A 19,727-nucleotide genomic window follows, 5' to 3' on the forward strand; every position below is an offset into this window, starting at 1 on the left:
CACTCTATCAGTTAATGTGTGGAGATCAGTCAGCTTATGATAGCAAGCAAACCAAGTGCTAAAGTGTAGGAGACATTTTAAGAAAAAAGGAAAACAGATCGTGGTAGCTAGTGATGTGCATGATGAAATACTGGAAATTACACTTGAGACCACAGAATAAGAGAGGTTTGGAGTGGTTAAATGTTTGATAATATGGAAATATATAAATAGTCCAGGCTTTTGCCAATTTCAACAAATAATCTATAAGGTCCAGGACACATTCTGACTTCAAAAGTGAATTCAGGCATTTCTTTTAGTGAACTCAGACATCGGCCGTAACTACAGAATGATGTAATAGTAAAAAAACAAATATGCAAGTTGCCATTTGCAGATATGTTTGTGAGGATGTGTGTTTAAAATGACTTGGTAGAGGTTACAGTCAATGCAAATTCTATCTTTCATTGGATTTCAAAACCTAGTATAAGCTTTGCCTGTTTCTAATTCTGGATTTTTTTCTCTTGCCATATCACTTGGAACTCTTTTCTAAGGTATAGCTTTTCATGCACATCTGAACATAGTTACCTAGAGATAAACTAGGTATCATCTCAATCAAGACAGTTGTCAATTGGTATCTTGGAAACAACAATAAATAAAAATCGATGCAGTTGCTTCACTGCATATCAACACTGTTGCAGAGTTTTCTAAGGCTTCTTTTGAGAAAGTCCAGAAATATTACAGAGCAAATGGTCAGAAGAACAAAATTCCTCATGACTTATTATATGAAAATACACACTAGATTTAATACATGTTGTTTCTTATTCTTTTTTTTTCCCAAGACCCTATCTATCTTTATTTTTTTTTTAATTTTAAAATCTTTAATTCTTACATGTGTTCCCAAACATGAACCCCCCTCCCACCTCCCTCCCCATAACATCTCAGTGGGGCATTCTATCATGTATACTATCATGTAAGAATTGAATCGCCAGTCTATGTTTCTTATTCTTTATTGAAGCTCACATTTTATCGTGTGTGTGTATGTGTATGTGCATGCTAAGTAACTTCAGTTGTATCTGGCTTTTTGCAACTCTGTGGACTAGGGCCTTCCAGGCTCCTCTGTCCATGAGATTCTCAAGGAAAGAATACTGGAGTGGGTTGCCATGCCTTGTTCTAGAATACTAGAGACAAGAATGCTAGAGTAGGTAGCCATTCCCTTCTCCAGGGGATCTTCCTGACTCAGGGACTGAACCTGGATTTCCTGCATTGCAGGCAGATTCTTTACTGTATGAACTACCAGGAAAGCCACTATAACTATAGATATTATATATGCAAATAATATATATATAATACATATAAATGTGCATATAGTCTAAGATATACCGGAATATGTATAAAATGTATGTAACATATATAAATATATGTCTTTCAGCTAATCTTCGTTATTGAGACAACTCATTAATTTTACAAGGTGGACAACTGTAATATTTTCTTTTTGACAATTTAAAACAGTTTTGATCCACACTAGAAATTTTTAATCTACTGGTGTTCAGTTTACCTCCCATACAATATCATTTCATACTTAATTCTCCATAAGGGAGTGAATATCGTGGAATTAGACTAAAGGAATTCCAGATCATTCTTGTTTGCTCTTTTTTTGTTGTTTGGTGAAATTTGTTACCTTTAAAAATATTGCTTTAGATTTTGTAGTTCCAGAAAGTAGCAGGACATTTTATAATACTATTTTAGCAGTGTAGAGTCAGGTATACTACTTAGTATGAACTGATCTCAGAGACCACCCTTCTGTTTTAATAAAACTAGCTGTGAGAAATTCTGAAATCATATTGACTGTGAACATCTATATATTCTTTAGGGAAACATTTTTCTTTTGTTTTTTCCTTTGGGGAAACTACCTTGCCCTAAGCTCTGAATTCTTTGAAGAAAAGGATTCAGCCTTATTGACATATACTTTACATATAACATTGTCATAAGTTTAAGGTGCACAGTGAATTGATTTGATACATTTATATATGGAAATTGATCACTATCATAGCATTAACAAACACCTCTATCATAACACATAATTATCTTTCCTTTCATGTGGTCATATTTAAGATATATTTTCAAGTATATAATACAGTATTATGAACTGTGATCCCTAGAATTTACTAATTTTGATGGATTTTTGTACCCTTTGACCAATATGTCCCCATTTTCTCCAGTTGCCAGTCCCTGGTAAATACCTTTCTACACTCTATCTCTGAATTCACTCTTTTACTTTCTACATAGAAGTGATATCATACAATATTTGTGTTTCTCTGTATCTCACTTAGCAAATGCTCTCAAGTTTCATGCAAGTCATTGCAAATGGCAAGATGTCCTTCTTTCTCATGGCTGAATAACATTCTGCTATAATCATACTGTACACACACACACATACACATACACACACCCACACATGTAAAATCACACCTTTATTCCTTTGGCTCTGATGGAAGTCTAGCTTGTTTTCATATCTTAGCTATTGTGAATAATGCTTCAATGAATGTAAGAGTGTGAATATGTCTGTAAGATCATAATTTCAGTTCCCTTAGGTTTACAGCCAAAAGTGGGATTCCCATATCATATGGTAGTTCTTTTTTTTTTTTTTTCTCCTTTGGAAGAACGTTTATATTTTTGCCTATAGTGGTGAGGGCTTTCTAGGTGGTTCAATGGTAAAGATTCTGCCTGCCAATGCAGAAGACTTAAAAGACATGGATTCAATCCCTGGGTCGAGAAGATCCCTTGGAGGAGGGAATGGGAACCCACTCCAGTATTCTTGCCTGGAGAATCCCGTGGACAGAGAAACCTGGAAGGCTATAATCCGTAGGATCGCAAAGCCTTGGGCATGTCTGAGTGACTGAGCGCTTAAATAGTGGCTATACAAACTGTTGTCATTCAATGGCTCAGTTGTGTCTGACTCTTTGCAACCCCAGGGATTGCAGCACGCCGGGTTTCCTTGTCCTTCACAATGTCCTGGAGTTTGCTCAAACTCATTCCCATTGAGGTGATGATGCCATCCAACCATCTCATCCTTTGTTGCCCCCTTCTCCTCCTGTCCTCAATCTTTCTCAGCATCAGGGTCTTTTCCGATGATCAGCACTTTGTATTGGAGGTGTCCAGTGTACTGGAGCTTCAGTCTTAGGATCAGTCCTTGCAATGAATATTCAGGATTGATTTCCTTTAGGATTGACTGCTCTGATATCCTTGCTGTCAAAGGGAGTGTCAAGAGTCTTCTCCAGCACTGTAGGTTGAAAGCATCAATTCTTTGGTGTTCTGCCCTCTTTATGGTCCAACTCTCACATCTGTACATAACTACTGGAAAATCCATAGCTTTGACTATACAAAGCCTTGCTGGCAAATCCATGTCTCTGCTTTTTAATACACTGTCTACATTCTCATCAACAGTGTACAAGGGTTCCCTTTTCTTCAGTTGCCAGCATTTTTATCTCTTCTCTTTTTGATGCTAGCCATTCCAACAGGTGTGAAATGATATCTCATTGTGGTTTTGACTTGCTTTCTCTGATGATTAGTAATGTGGAGCATCTTTTCATGTACCTGTTGGCCATTTGTCTGTATCTTCTTTGGAAAAATTGCCTATTTCCTTTTCCCTTTAAAAAAATCAAGTTTATTTATTTTGCTGTTGAGTTGTATGCTTTTTTTGTACATTTTGCACACTAACGTGAAAGTGAAAGTCACTCAGTCATGTCCAACACTTTGTAAACCCTAAGCTCTTATTAAATATATGGCTTATAAATATTTTCTCTGATCCTGAAGTGTGCCATTATATTTCTTTTGCTGTGCAGAAGCTTTTTAGTCCAATGTCATCCCAGTTAATCAGTTTTGTTTTTTTTTGCTTGTGCTTCCAGTGTCCTGCCCAGGAAATCACCACCAAGGTTAAGTTCCTAAATGCTTTCTTCTAGTTTAATGGTTTCAGGGCTTTAAGTCTTTAATACATTTCACATTCATTTCTGTAAGTGATATAAGAGATTCCTGATTTCATCTTTTGTCATGTGGTTTTCTGGTTTTCCAGCACCATTTATTGAAGACACTATCCTCTCCTTATTGAGTAGTTTTGTCTTCATTGTCAAATACTACTTGAGTTCAGTTCAGTCACTCAATCATGTCTAACACTTTGTGACCCCATGGACTGCAGCACACCAGGCTTCCCTGTCCATTGCCGACTCCCAGAGCCTACTCAAACTTATGTCCATCGAGTCAGTGATGCCATCCAACCATCTCATCCTCTGTCATTCCCTTCTCCCATCTTCAATCTTTGCCAGCATCAGGGTCCTTTCAATGAATGAGTCACCTCTTTGCGTCAGGTGACCAAAGTACTGGAGTTTCAGCTTCAGCATCAGTCCTTCCAATGAATATTCAGGACTGATCTCCTTTAGGATGGACTGGTTGGATCTCCTTGCAGTCCAAGGGACTCTCAAGAGTCTTCTCCAACACCGCAGTTCAAAAGCATAAAGTTCTTCAGCGCTCAGCTTTCTTCATAGTCCAACTCTCTCATCCATACATGACTACTGGAAAGACCATAGGTCTGACTAGACAGACCATTGTTGGAAAAGTAATGGCTCGTCTTTTTAATATGCTGTCTAGGTTGGTCATAGCTTTCTTTCCAAGGAGTAAGCATCTTTTAATTTCATGGCTACAGTTACCATCTACAGTGATTTTGGAGACCAAGAAAATAAAGTCTGTCACTTTATTCATTTTTTCTCCATCCATTTGCCATGGAGTGATCGGACTGGATGCCATGATCTTCATTTTATGAATGTTGGGTTTTAAGCCAGCTGTTTCACTGTCCTCTTTCACTTTCATCAAGAAGCTCTTTAGTTTCTCTTCATTTTCTGCCATAAGGGTGGTGTCGTCTGCATATCTGAGGTTATTGATATTTCTTCTGCCAGTCTTGATTTCAGCTTGTGCTCCATCCACCCCAGCATTTCTCATGATGTACTCTGCATATAAGTTAAATAAGCACGGTGACAATATACAGCCTTGACATACTCCTTTCCCAATTAGGAACCAGTCTGTTGTTCCTCGTCCAGTTCTAAGTGTTGCTTGACCTGCATACAGATTCCTGAGGAGGCAGGTAAGGGGGTCTGGTATTCCCATCTCTTTAAGAATTTTCCTAAAAAAAAAAAAAAAAGAATTTTCCAGTTTGTTGTGATCTACAGGTCAGAGGCCTTGGCATAATCGGTAAATGAGAAGTAGATGTTTTTCTGGATTCTCTTGCTTTTTCTATGATCCAACAGATGTTGGTAATTTAATCTCTGGTTCCTCTGCCTTTTCTAAATGCAACTTGAACATCTGGAAGTTCATAGTTCATGTACTGTTGAAGCCTGGAGAATTTTGAGCATTACTTTGCTAGTGTGTGAGATGAATGCAATTGTGTGGTAGTGTGAACATTCTTTGCCATTGCCCTTCTTTGAGATTGGAATGAAAACTGACCTTTCCCAGTCCTTTGGCCCCTGCTGAACTTTCCAAATTTACTGGCATATTGAGTGCAGCACTTTAACAGCATCATCTTTTAAGATTTGAAATTAGTTGAATAAGTTGTATACCTGGGCTCATCGTTGTGTTACATTAATTTGAGTGTCTATGTTTATACCAACAATTACCATACTATCTTGAATATTTTAGCTTTGTAGTAAAGCCTGAAATCAGGAAGTGTGAGGCATGATGATGTTGACCTTGTTATTCTCTTTCAGGATTACTTGGGCTATTCAGGGTCTTTCACATATGAACTCTAAGGTTGTCTTTTCCATCTCTGGAAAACACCGTTGGAATCTTAGTAGGTTGTGCATCAATAGATGGGTTTGGGTAAGATGAATATTTTAACAATATCGACTTTTCCAAACCGTGAACATGGAATATCTTTCCATTTGTGTCGCCTTCAATGTCTTTTATGAAAGTCTTGTAGCACAGCTCTTTCATCTCCTTGGTTAAATTTATTCTTAAGTGTTTTATTATTTTTTATACTACTGTAAATGGGATCATTTTATTTGTTTCTGTTTTAGATATTTTGTTATATAGAAACCAAACTGTGTTCTGTATGTTTATTTTGTATCCTGAAACCACTAAATCTGTCCATTAGTTCTAGTAGTTTTTGGTGGAGTCTTTATTATTATTTCTATATTAGATTATATCACCTGAAAACAAAGACAATTTTATTCCCTCCTTTCCTATTTGGATCCATTTATTTCTTTTCTTGTCTATTTTCTGGCTAGGACATCCAACACACTGTTTAATTGAAGTGGTGACAGTCAGTGTGCTTGTATTTTTCTGATCTTAGAGAAAAAGTTTTCAGCCTTTCACCATCGAATATAATGTTGACTATGGATTTATCATATATGACCTACATTGTCTGGAGATACATGCTGTGTATACTCAGTTTGTTGAATGTTTTTATCTCAAAAAGGATATGGTATTTATCAACTGTTTTTTATGCCTCTGTTAGATGAATGTATGATTTTTTTCATACTTCATTCCATTAATGTATTGTATCACATTTATTAATCTGCTTATATATTAACATGCTTGCCTCCCATGGACAGATCCTATTTGATGGTGGTGAGTGATCCATGTAATATGCTGTTAACTTTGGGTTGCTAATACTTTGGTTATAATTTTTGCATGTATATTTATCAGGAATATTATTTTATAATTTTCATTTCTTGTATTCTTATCTGGCTTTGGTATCAGGATTATGCTGGCCTTGTAGAACGAGTTTGGGAGTACATCCTCCTCTTCAATATTTTGGAAGACTTTGAGAAGGATTGATATTAATTCTTCTTTAAAATACCTGGTAGAATTCACCAGTGAACTCATCTGGTCCTAGGCTTTTCTGTATTGGGAAAATTTTTCTTTAACTGATTCATTCTCCTTACTCATTAGTGATCTCTTCAGAGTTTCTATTTCTTCATTATACAATCTTGGTAAGTTGTATGCTTCTAGGAGTGTATCTGTTTCTTCCAGGTCATCCAGTTTATCAGCATATAATTGTTCATGGTGATCCTTTGCATTTGTGTGGTATCAGTTTTAATGTCTCCTCTTTCATTTATTTTTAATTAACCTTTTTATTTTATACTGTAGTATAACTGATTAGAAATGTGGTAGTTTCAGGTGGACAGCAAAGGGGCTCAGCTGTACACAAACATGCATCTTTTCTTCCCCAAATTCCCTGCAATCCAGGCTTCTCCATAAAATTGAACAGAGTTCCCTGTGCTATAGTGTAGGTCCTTGTTGGTTTTCCATTTTAAATACAGCAGTGTCCTGACTTTAAGTCTTCCTACTTTTTCTTAGTTAAGTGTTTGTCCTTTTTGTTTATTAAAAAACAAAACAAAACAAAACAATTTATAGTTTCACTTTTCCATTGGTTTTCTGGTCTCTTTTTCACTTATTTCCACTCTGATCTTTGCCATTTCCTTACTTCTGCTAACTTTGGGCCTAGTTCATCCTTCTCTAGTTCTTTGAGGTATAATGTGAGGTGGTTTATTTGAGTTCTCTCTTGCTTCTTAATGTAGGTGTTTATCACAAAACTCTCCCCTCTTGGAACTGCTTTACAGTGTTCTGTAGGCTTTGATATAGGACAAAGTGTAATTGTACTTACACTTTCATTGTTTCAAAACATTTCTTGATTTTCCTTTTGATTTCTCCTTTACCCATTACTCCTTCAGGATGTTTAATCTCCACTCTTTGTAAATCTTCCAGCTTTCGTTCTGTTGTTTATTTCTACTTTCATACCATTGTGGTCAGGAAAGATACTTGGCATGATTTCAGTCGTCTTAAATTTGCTACTACTTATTTTGTAACCATCTCTCCTGGAGCATGTTTTGTGTGCAGTTGAAAAGAAAGTGTATTCTACCGTTGTTGGATGGAATTTTTTGTTCATGTATGTAACTAACATTTAATCTAAAAATGTGTTCACATCCATTATTTCCTTCTTTATGTCTGGATGATCTGTCTGTGGTTGGAAGTGGAATACAGAAAGTCCCTAGTTAGTGTATTGTTTTCTATACCTCCCTTCAGATCTGTTGGATGTGGAATTGCATATATTTGATTATTATGTCTTGATAAATAAAGCCTATATATATCTTGATAAATAAAACCCATATATATGGGCTTACTTGGTGGCTCAGACAGTAAAGAATCTGCCTGCAGTGCAGGAGACCCAGCTTCTATCCCTAGGTTGAGAAGGTACCCTAGAGAAGGGAATGGTAACCCACTCCAGTGTCTTGCCTGGGAAATCCCATGGACAGAGGAGCCTACAGGCTACAGTTAGTAGGGTCACAAAAGAGTGGGATGTGACAGAGTGGCTGACACTTTCATTTTTCATCATGATATGATGACCTTTTTTTTTCTGTTGTCACTGTTTTTGCTTTAAGTCTGTTTCATCTGCTCTAAGTATAGCTACCTACGCTGTCTTTTGGGTTCAACTTGCCTGGCATGAAATATGTTTTTGTTGTCCTTTCACTTGGAGCCTATATATGTAACTTAAAGCTGTAGTGTTTCTCTTGTACACAGTGTGGCATAAAATTGGGTCTTTTTTTTTTTTTAATCCATATACTATTTAAAAAATAGTATACTCTGTACCTTTTTATTGGGGAATTCAGTCCATTAAATTTAGAGTGATCTTTTTGATAGGAAAGGGACTTCCTTTTTTTTCCTCTTTGCTCCTTTAACTGGGTCAGGAGCCAGTTGCAGATACATTCATAATGATGAGAACTTGGGCACGTGGCTAGGGACTTTCCCAGTGGTGCTAATGGTAAAGACTCTGCCTGCTAATGCTGGAGATGCAAGACACTGGGTTTGACCCCTGCCTGGAGAATCCCATGGACAGAGAAGCCTAACAGGCTACAGTCCATGGATTCACACAGAGTTGGACATAACTAGGCATGCACACAGGGCACGTGATAAAGGCAGGGGCTGACGCTGGGCTCTTTGGCAGCTGCAGAGGCCCTGGATGTCAGTGTGCTTGCCTGTGGCTGTGTACTCTTCACTCAGTGTGCACACATCAGTGGGGTAGGTTGGGGACATACACATGAACAGCTGGAAGGGTTGGCTACAGGTTGTTGTGACGATGCTGGTCGATAACAGAAGGTGGGGTCTGCTCTGGCCTGCAAGCAGCAGTCGGGACCCTATCTACTGATGTGCTCGTTCACTGCTTTTCTCTCTCCCCTCGTGTGTGCATACTGCTGTGGATGTCAATGCCAGGCGTCAGACTAGTGGGTTTAGTTGCATAGCTGGAGGGGTTAGCCACAAATATGGGCACAGTGGTGGGAGTCAGCTGGGATGTTCCAGGCTGGTTTCTTGCACTTACACAACTGCAGAAGCCTGAGCTGGCTGCAAGTGGGGCTCCTTGGCTTTGCTGAGGTTAGGGAGAGACTCAGGCAGCTGGTGTTAGTGACAGCAAATACCTGTGGGGAGAAAGCTGGAGAGATCACGGGGGTCCATGGCAGCTGTGCTGGCTGTTGGCTTCATCCATGGCAAAATCTGCTGAGTGTTACAGAGGCAGTCTCTGTGAACTGTGATCAGTTCTGCTGCGCGTCTGCTAATAATACTCTCTGCTTGTCTTCCCTGTTCCAAGCTGGCTCAATATGTCTTAGCTTTGCCAATCTGTTTGAGGTGAAACCAGACTGGGATCTTGTGCGGTGCTCAGTGAGGGTGGGGAAGCCAAGTCGTTCACCTCATTCTTCGTTTCCTGGCAAAAGGAGCTCCTAGCTGGGGTGTTCTTTCTTGGTGCTGAACAATACCTTTCTGGGGGATGGGATGATCCAGGCAAAGCAGTCATCTTCCTTTTTTTCTTGTACATTTATTCTCAGGTTTGTTTGTTTGTTTCACAGTGTTGCTAATCCTTCCTAAGTGGGCTCCAGAGGTCTTTTGGAGCTATTTTTTTGTTCATGGATATTGGTCCGATTCTTGATCTTTGTGGGGGCACGTGGAAGCTGGGTTTTTCAATGTTGCTTTTTGCCCACCCTCCAAACTAATCCAAGAGATTAAGTTTTGAAATACTTTTATAACTCCTTTGAAATTTTATATCTCTTAAATTTCATATAACCACTCAAGATTTTAAGTTAAGACTTTCATAAAATGATAATTAAAGCAGAATAAAACAGTTTCATAAGTAGGAGTTCCCTTAGGTTTTATTTTGGAGAGAACTTGATTCATAATTACTGGTAGGGAAATGTGTCTTGGAAAAGATAGAAGTAAGGAAATTCAGTTATGCCTCCATGATTCATATAGCCTTGGCTTGAACTATCTGCCTCGTGGAACTGAATGGGTTTCTTTAGAAACTTGCTAATAGAATTTATCCTTACAAGTTTTGATTTATAAACTACTTTAAGTGAAAATGCCTTATTTGCTTTTCCAAATATAAGTTTCCAGTAGATTTAAGAGAAAGAAAAAATTAGGCAAAAATCCTATCTATCTTTTTGCCATGATGATTAAAATAGTGCCTTGTAGTTACTTTCAATCTGATCTTCTTTGACAGTGATTAATTTAGTTAAATCATTTGACTGAGAACTAGGAAATCAGGTTTAATTAATGCCATTCTGACTCTGAAGGAGACCTATTTATTATTTAGTATTCTGAATAGATATCAAGATAGTTTTGGTTAATTTATTCCATAATTTTGTATTGGTTACCTACTATGTGCCAAATGTTCTTCTAGGGAATGTGGAATCAACACAACAACAAACAAATAATAAAATAAAAGTACTTATATTTCTGCCCCTGAAGGTTTTAAGGTAAGTCACATAAGGGAGTTATAGGAATTTTGTGATGGCTATTGTGTTTCTATGTTTAAATTTGCCTTTCAAATTTTTCTCACATTCATCTTATCCATTCCTTTTCTACTCTTAGTAATTGAGTTCTCATCTTCAATTTAGTCGTCATCAAAATTATAAAATATTTTAATATAAATTGTTTTATTTATATGTTAACATTAGTTACCACTATGTTCCAGAATACCCTTTCTAAATCATGAATTTAATCACGTCTATCCATTACTCAGGGCTTCCCTGGTGGCTCGAGTGGTAAAGAATCTGCCTGCAATGAGGGATACCCAGGTTTGATTTCTGGGCCAGGAAGATCTTGAAGAAAAGAATGGCTACCCACTCCAGTATGCTTGCCTGGAGAATTCCATGGACTGATGAGCCTGGCAGGCTACAGTCCATGGGGTCGCAAAGAGTCAGACATAACTGAATGACTAACACTTTCATTTTCACCCTTACTCAAAAATCCTTGCTTATCTTTGCCCCTAGAGAAGACCTACATTCCTCATGATAGCATAGAGGATCTTCTGTGGGGGTGCTCTAGTGGACACACTGTTTGCCCTCAAGCACTATTCTAGAAACCAGAGATCAAAAATTGCCAACATCCATTGGATCATTGAAAAAGCAAGAAAGTTCCAGGAAAACATCTACTTCTGCTTTATTGACTATACCAAAGCCTTTGACTGGGTGGAGCACCACAAACTGTGAAAAATTCTGAAAGAGATGGGAATACCAGACCTCCTGATCCACCTCTTGAGAAATCTGTATGCAGGTTAGGAAGCAACAATCAGAACTGGACATAGAACAACAGATTGGTTCCAAATAGGAAGAGGAGTACGTTAAGGCTGTATGTCACTCTGCTTATTTAACTTATATGCAGAGTACATAATGAGAAATGCTTGGTTGGATGATGCACAAGCTGGAATCAAGATTGGTGGGAGAAATAGGAATGACCTCAGATATACAGATGACACCGCCCTTATGGCAGAAAGTGAAGAATTAAAGAGCTTCTTGATGAAAGTGAAAGAGGAGAGAGGAAAAAGTTGGCTTAAAACTCAACATTCAAAAAACTAAGATCATGGCATCTGGTCTCATCACTTCATGTTAAATAGATGGAGGAACAGTGAGAAACTATTTTGCGGGGCTCCAAAATCACTGCAGATAGTGACTACAGCCATGAAATTAAAAGACGCTTCCTCCTTGGAAGAAAAGTTATGACCAACCTAGACACATATTTAAAAGCAGAGACATTACTTTACCAACAAAGGTCCATCTAGACAAGGCTATGGTTTTTCTAGTAGTCATGTATGGATGTGAGAGTTGGACTGGGAAGAAAGCTGAGCACTGAAGAATTGATGCTTTTGAACTGTGGTGTTGGAGAAGACTCTTGAGAGTCCCTTGGACTGCAAGGAGATCCAACCAGTCCATCCTAAAGGAAATCAGTCCTGAATATTTATTGGAAGGACTGATGTTGAAGCTGAAACTCCAATACTTTGGCCACCTGATGAGAATAACTGAATCTTTTGAAAAGACCCTGATGTTGGGAAAGTTTGAAGGTGGGAGGAGAAGGGGATGATAGAGGATGAGATGGTTGGATGCCATCACTGACTCAATGGGCATGAGTTTGAGTGGGCTCCAGGAGTTGGTGATGGACAGGGAGGCCTGGCGTGCGTGCTGCAGTGCATGGGGTCACAAAGAGTTGGACACAACTGAGCAACTGAACTGAACCATTCTAGACCAGCATAAATGATATTCCCCTGTATATCTTGAGTCTTTCTGCCTCCATATTTCTTCTTTTTTTTCTTTTTTGCATATATTTTCTCATCTCTGATTTGTCTGTATTTGTCCTTTGCTCATAGGTCAGTTAGTAAGGAATCCACTCAAACTCATGCCCATTGAGTCGGTGATGGTTAGGGTTAGTGCAGGTCAGTGCAGGAGACCCAGTTTCAATTCCTGGGTTGGAAGGATTCCCTGGAGAAGGAAATGGCATCCCACTTCAGTATTCTTGCCTGGGAAATCTCATAAACAGAGGAGCCTGGAGGGCTACAGTCCCATGGGGTTGCAAGAGTCGGACACAACTTAGTGATTAATCCGCCACCACTTTTCCTGCAGTTTCCAGCAATGTCTTTGATACTATTTTCTAATTGGTTAAAGTTACTAGCATACATGTAACTCTTCTTCCACTGAATTTGAAATTCTGGGAATAATAGTTTTTGTTTTTTCCAAATTTCCCAATATTTCTCAGTAGTTGCAATAAACAGTGTAATATATAATTAATATTTGATAATTTGACTATGATGAGAGAAGAAGAGAGCAGTACAAAGTCTGAAAGTATGTGCTGTGGTGCCACAAAAGCAAACAAGGAAGCCTTTGAATCTGAGCAAAAGAGCAAATCACTAGGCAACTTGGCATCTATCGTATCTGAAAGGAGAAGTGACATTAAGAAAGTGAGGAAAGGACACAACAAGCACTCGTTGCATACTTCACTCTTTCCTTCACACAGAATAGTCAATTACCAATATATTTTAATGCCTTCTGTAGTTTTTCCTTAGATGATTTAAGTTTATAGGAACAAGACTGTCAGCCTGTATTTTGTGAATCCAGTGGCTATACAATAAATACTTATATGGTACTAATGATATGAAAATAATGTGTTTTTTTTTAATCAAGGCACTTCTTTTTTGGTGGTTAGGTTATTTGAGGAAGAAGGCAATGGCACCCTACTCCAGTAATCCTGCCTGGAAAATCCCATGGACGGAGGAGCCTGGTGGGCTGCAGTCCATGGGGTTGCTGAGGGTCGGACACGACTGAGCAACTTCCCTTTCACTTTTCACTTTCATGCATTGGAGAAGGAAATGGCAACCCACTCCAATGTTCTTGCCTGGAGAATCTCAGGGACGGGGGAGCCTGTTGGGCTGCCGTCTATGGGATCACAGAGTCGGACACGACTGAAGTGACTTAGCAGCAGCAGCAGGTTATTTGGTGATATACTCAGTGCTTATCTGTTTCACTTGAACAAATTAGTTTCTAAAGTTCCTTGTGAGAACTTACTGTCAGACTTTTTCCAGCATTTAAAACTTAATATTTATTTTTTTAACCTCATTTTAATTCACTATAATGCAACACACACACACAGACACACACTTTTTTGTTTCTCATTAAAAAATGGAATACAGATTTTACCTATATTATGGTCAGGAAACAGGCCAGATGAAAAGTTTTACAAAGTATTTAAAATTTTTAAATGATGAATTAATTTTAGAAATGAATGTTTTGCTATCGCAGCAAAAACTTTGGGATACTAATCCTAACACACATATCCCTTGCTTTGAGATACCTATTCAACTTTTCCCAGTCAGTGAATGATGATTAGGAATGAGATACAAATCACATGTACATATTGAACAGGACTGGAGGGAAGGAGAAATGGTGAGCCATTAGCGGACGAGTTGACCAAGTAGGAGTCAGGGAGCCCTCAGTGGTACCATCCAAGTCTCTAAATGGTGTCGTTCTCACAGATGTCTTCCAGGAGTCCTCCAAGGGCCTGATCATGGTGAAGGCAGGCGTATGAGTCTCGTTTGTTAAAAATGTAGTGTGTCCAGTTAGCCACTGTCATCTCCAAGCATGAGGTTCTGTTATAAATATGACAGACCATAATGATACATTTCTTTCTGCCCACTTTCCTGGCTTAAACAATTAAGCAGAATACCAGCAGTATCTGTATACACAGGAGAGCACCTCCACACATGGTTGCTCATGCCAAATCCTTCCTGAGGGAGGCATACTAATATTTCAAAATCTCCCTACTGTGCCAACCATCAGCATCACATCTCATTCTAAGTTATCTTTGTGAGCATATATTAGTAAATTATCTCAAAATGTTCTTTTTGCTTTGTATTGTTTAACTCAGTAAAACTTATTAAAATGAAGTTCTATAATTTTAATCTCAAGTATTGATTATTAAGTTGTATAATTTGGACATTTCCTCCATAGTCTTAGGGTTTTTTTTCCCCACACATTTTACATTTATAATCATTACTTTTCTGTCATTTCTCCACTTTATGTCTCTACTGTGGGAGTTCATTCCTTTTCATGTCCTCATTCAACTGTAAATAAAGAAATTTTTTGCTAATCAGCTGAACAGATTCTCATTGTTTCTGGGTTGTTTTTTTTTTTTTTTTGCCTCTGCCCTCTCAAATATTTGTTTTAAAGGTTAAACATTGCATTCTAGAAACATCTTGAGCAGATAGAAATATCCATGATGTGTAGTCATTCAGATCTGGTATTGGAACATTAACACTGAGAAATTAAGCATGTGAGAGTCAGGAAATTCCGAAGTTAAAATTCCCATAGCAACATTAATTTATCTACATGAGAAAGATATAGAATTAAAAGTCCTCCATGGTGTCCTTAGCAGAGAACTCTTTATAAAGTGTATGTACATTTTTATAACTAAAGATATGCTGTGTGATACTCTTCATTTTGCACACTTTACAATTTCACCATAATTATGCCTAATTAAATGAGTGGAAATACTGTGACATATTGCACTCAATGTCATGCACTGACTTAATTCTAACATATCATATACCTGATTTAGAAATGCTTTTCTACTTTCATTTCAATATCAACCTCTCAACTCATCTAATCATTATGTAAAATTTACCCACACAAAGTGTGTAACTTAGATGGAGATTTGGCTAGCTTTATCAAGCCATCTGTTCATATTTATCTAAGTAGTGTATCCATAGACAAATTTGCTATAGCTGTTTTTCCTTTGAAAAGATTACAGGCATTCAAAAATGGTCTAATACTTATTTAAAGTAAAAATACTCTTTCAAAAAAACTTTTAATATTTGTCTTTGAAAATTTGTGCAATAAGAAGTTTCTGGTTGCTTTCTTCTCCTTGAAAGTTTTATTAATATATAATATGACCTATGTAAATATTTGTGCTTCCCTGGTGGCTCAGACAGTAAAGAAACTGCCCTAATGCAGGAGACCTGGTTTCCATCTGTGGGTTGGAAAGGTCCCCTGGAGAAGGATATAGCAACCCACTCCAGTATTCTTGCCTGGAGAATCCCAGGGACATGGGAGCCTGGTGGGTTGCCATCTATGGGGGTCGCATAGAGTCGGACACGACTGAAATGACTTAGCAGCATGTATAATATAAGGACCTTCCTTGGTGGCTCAGATGGTGAAGAATCTGCCTGCAATCCAGGAGACCAGGGCTCAATCCCTGTGTTGGGAGGATCCCCTGGAGAAGGAAATGGCTATCCACTCCAGTATTCTTGCCTGGAGATTCTATGCATGGACTGAGGAGCCTGGGTGGGCTATAGTCCATGGGATTGAAAAGAGTCAGACACAGCTGAGTGACTAACACATTCATATATAATATGCATATTCCCAAGGCTGTGGTACAGCTAACATGTTCTTTTTTTTTTTTTTTAAGGAATTTCAAAAATATGCACTGAATGCTCTTCAATGAGTTTTACTTGGCTTCTTAAACAAGAACTTTTGTTTCTTCAGAAAGGTAAGAAACACTACAAGTTCTTTCAAGTCTTAAAATTCATTCTGTACTTACAAATCTTTATAGTTTAACAGATATGTTTCCGTTCCTTATGTCAGTGTCAGAATTTTCTAATGGAATATACTAATTTTCATTCTTCACACTTAGTCTTATTTTGTTTGTTGCAAATTTTACTCAAGACTTGGTAAAAAAAATTATCAAAAAATTGCATTTGTTGATAAATGCACACCTTTTCTTCATTCATCTTTATTGACCTATTGACTTGGTATGATTTGGTTTTAAATAAAGTGGATCATCATGATAAAAGGTAGGTCACTCCATCACTCTTAGCTCCTTTTCTCCATCTTAAGTTATCCATGATCAAAATCAAAAGTTCTTGCCTGCTTTTACATCTCCTTATAAATTTTATTATTTTATGTTATTTCTTTAAAATTATTTTCAGATTTTAATTTGAAATGTTAAATTTATAAATTAGCCTGATGAGATCAGATATTTCTATAGCACTTAATATTTCTAGCTAAGATCAGAATATATTTATTCCTTTGCTATTTAAATTTTTTCTGTTAGAATTTGTAACTTTCTTCCTTTGTTCTAACTCAATCCTCATGAAGTTTATATCTGAATAGAAGATAAATGCTTGCTACAGCTAATGAAAGCTGATGTTTTTCAATATCTTCAATTGCTCCTATATAAGGATGATATTTAATTATATTAGTCAAATACTCATGTTCTTTTTAAAGCCATTTCATTAATCCATTTAGGTTTTGTTTTGAATTTAGCTTGTTAGTCTTCTTGTGATAGAGGCTATTTTTGAAGGAATTATTATCAAAATACCATAGTGTTATTATACTATTTTTAAAATGAAGCTGTAGAACAGAGGGAAACATTCAGTGGGGTTGCTAAAACTCCATACTTACAGTGAGTCAAAGAAAGCAAATAGCAGAGTGGTATCAGTATTAGAGTGTTGTTGCTAATATATTTTCCATTATTAATACATATGAAATGTTATTTTATGGTATATAATAGAAATTGGAAAATAGTAGATTTCATGCTTTTTTGCATACCCTTGAACATACTGCACACATTTGTAGAAGTTATAGCAAATCATCTTTAGGGTTGTAGATGATTTTGGACCTTATTTTAATGTTGTAACATAAATAGTACTTAAAATTGAATCTTTGTGAAAAGCATGAAAGTAGAAAAATTAGAATGCTAAAGAAGGTATGTTGCTTTCCCTAGAGATTATATATACATAATATGAGGCTTATCATAAGGTTAACATGAGGCATAACCTGAGGTTATCTTAACATTTGGGTGACATTTTCTCTAAATGTTAAAATTACTCTTAATTTTTTTTAATTTTGTTTGATTGGTTTTTGTTTTGGTCAGGGAGGGTAATGATTTTTACCTATTTTAATGTTCCTTATTATGTAACCTGTTTTACTAACCAGTTTTTGATAAATATTTTGTCACCCTATTGATCTATATATCTTCTTTTTTATTTATTTTTTTAATTAATTAATTTATTTATTTTAAATTTTAAAATCTTTAATTCTTACATGCATTCCCAAACATGATATCTTCTTAAGTTGTGTTATTTTTGTCTTGATTATGCTTCACAATTGTCTGCTATTTGACATGCATAGTAAATTTACTTTTATGTACCAAACTTTGTAGATGATGCATTATTAAAACTCTGAAATTTGTTACCTTTATCTAGAGTGTTTAGTTTTGTCTGGACAGCGAATGAAATTACTGGGATACCATGATCCTTTGGAGGTTTGGTCTTCAATTTTTGAGGCATAGGTGTGTCCTTAATCATAGATCACATCCCTTAGCCAAGAAATATGTGTCTGCTTCATAAGACACAGATATTACAAAGTTTCAGTGGAAAATGTGATGTGCTTCCTAAGCTATTCTAACTCAGTAGGACTCCAAATTATGTCTTTCCAGCTCCTCATGTTGGTTAAATTTTCTATTCCAGCTAGTTAACCCTCTAAATATTGCTTTATTTGAATTTTCTTGGATTGTTGTCTTATACACAAGCATTTTGGAAATCACCAAGAATTGAATGATAGTTACTGAAAATGTGTAGCCTCTCCTCAACTGTGGCTTCCTCTAGCCATCCAAGCAGTTCAGAATTCTGACTTCTGAAGCCTTAGCTTTTTAAGGCTGCCATTTGTTTGCTTGGGAGTTGACCCTCACATTGCCTATAAACTGAGTAATGCCCTTTGTGAAAAATCTGGTTAGATGTTGACCTCACCCACTGTGCAGCATTTTTTTGTTTATTTTTGAGTTGTTTTCTGTTTAATGCCTGTCTGCCTCTGGTGACTTTCTAGCAACTTCAGTTGTTTTTTTCTTATTTGTTTCTCTCCCTGCCACTACTCTAAGTTTAGGATGATTATTGATAAGTAATTATTTCTTCTTAAAAGTAGTGTTACACTTTTGTTTAGTTGATTGGAAAATCTCACATCTTCTGAAGATGAACAGTTAAGACCTCTATCTTTTTTCTCCTCAATTATTTCTTATCCAGCCAGCACTAGATTTAAAATTTGTGTCCTGATGTTTTTCTCTCGTGTTATTGTCTATAGTAAATGTGATTTGTACCCTATCCAGTCACCCTTTATCAGGCTAATTTTACCATTCTCTATTTGATGATATATGCTGCCTGCAAACAGTTCACAGTTTACAGTTTCTTTCTCTTTGAGAGAACTGCGCTCAGTCACCTTACCTGGAAAACCACATTTCTCCTCTGGAAGAACTGCAGATAATGACTGACTGAGGCAAGGGTTACGAAAGGCCCCTTTCATTAAGGTGGGGACAGTTTTGCCATATAATTTATTCTCCATAGCCTTAGTGTTATGTTCCAAAAGCTCAACTTCCTCGAGAAAACATATAAGCTCTTTATCCTCCCTTATCCTGTTTTCCTCATTAAATTAATAGGGTTTCTTATCACTCCCTGAAAATCACTTGTGCATAATCTCTCTGTCAGGTCTTGTTTCTATGGAAGCCAAAATACATGACATTGACTTTCCTTAAACATTTATAATTCTTGTGCATTAATTCTGTACGAGAAAGCACTGAATAATGGACTGAGAATTCTGTACACTCGAAATGGACTTGTCAATTAGCAGGGTTGAACTGTTGATACTTCATACCCTAATAGAGGATCTGGAGTGACTACTAACAGGTAAGCTGTCTTTAAACATTGGAATTATTGTTCCACTGTATACAGTTGTGATGTAGTAGATATAGTGATTTTTTCCCCCCGGTATCTACAAATGTGCCTTAGCTCGTTTGTTTCTTTTCTTTTTAAAAAATGTATTCTATTTGGTAATCATTAAACATCCTTTAAACTATAAACTTATGTTTTTCTCCAAATTCTGGAAGTTTTTTGTCTTTAATCATTC

Source organism: Capricornis sumatraensis, chromosome 17, assembly GCF_032405125.1.
Source record: "Capricornis sumatraensis isolate serow.1 chromosome 17, serow.2, whole genome shotgun sequence".
NCBI lineage: Eukaryota > Metazoa > Chordata > Mammalia > Artiodactyla > Bovidae > Capricornis > Capricornis sumatraensis.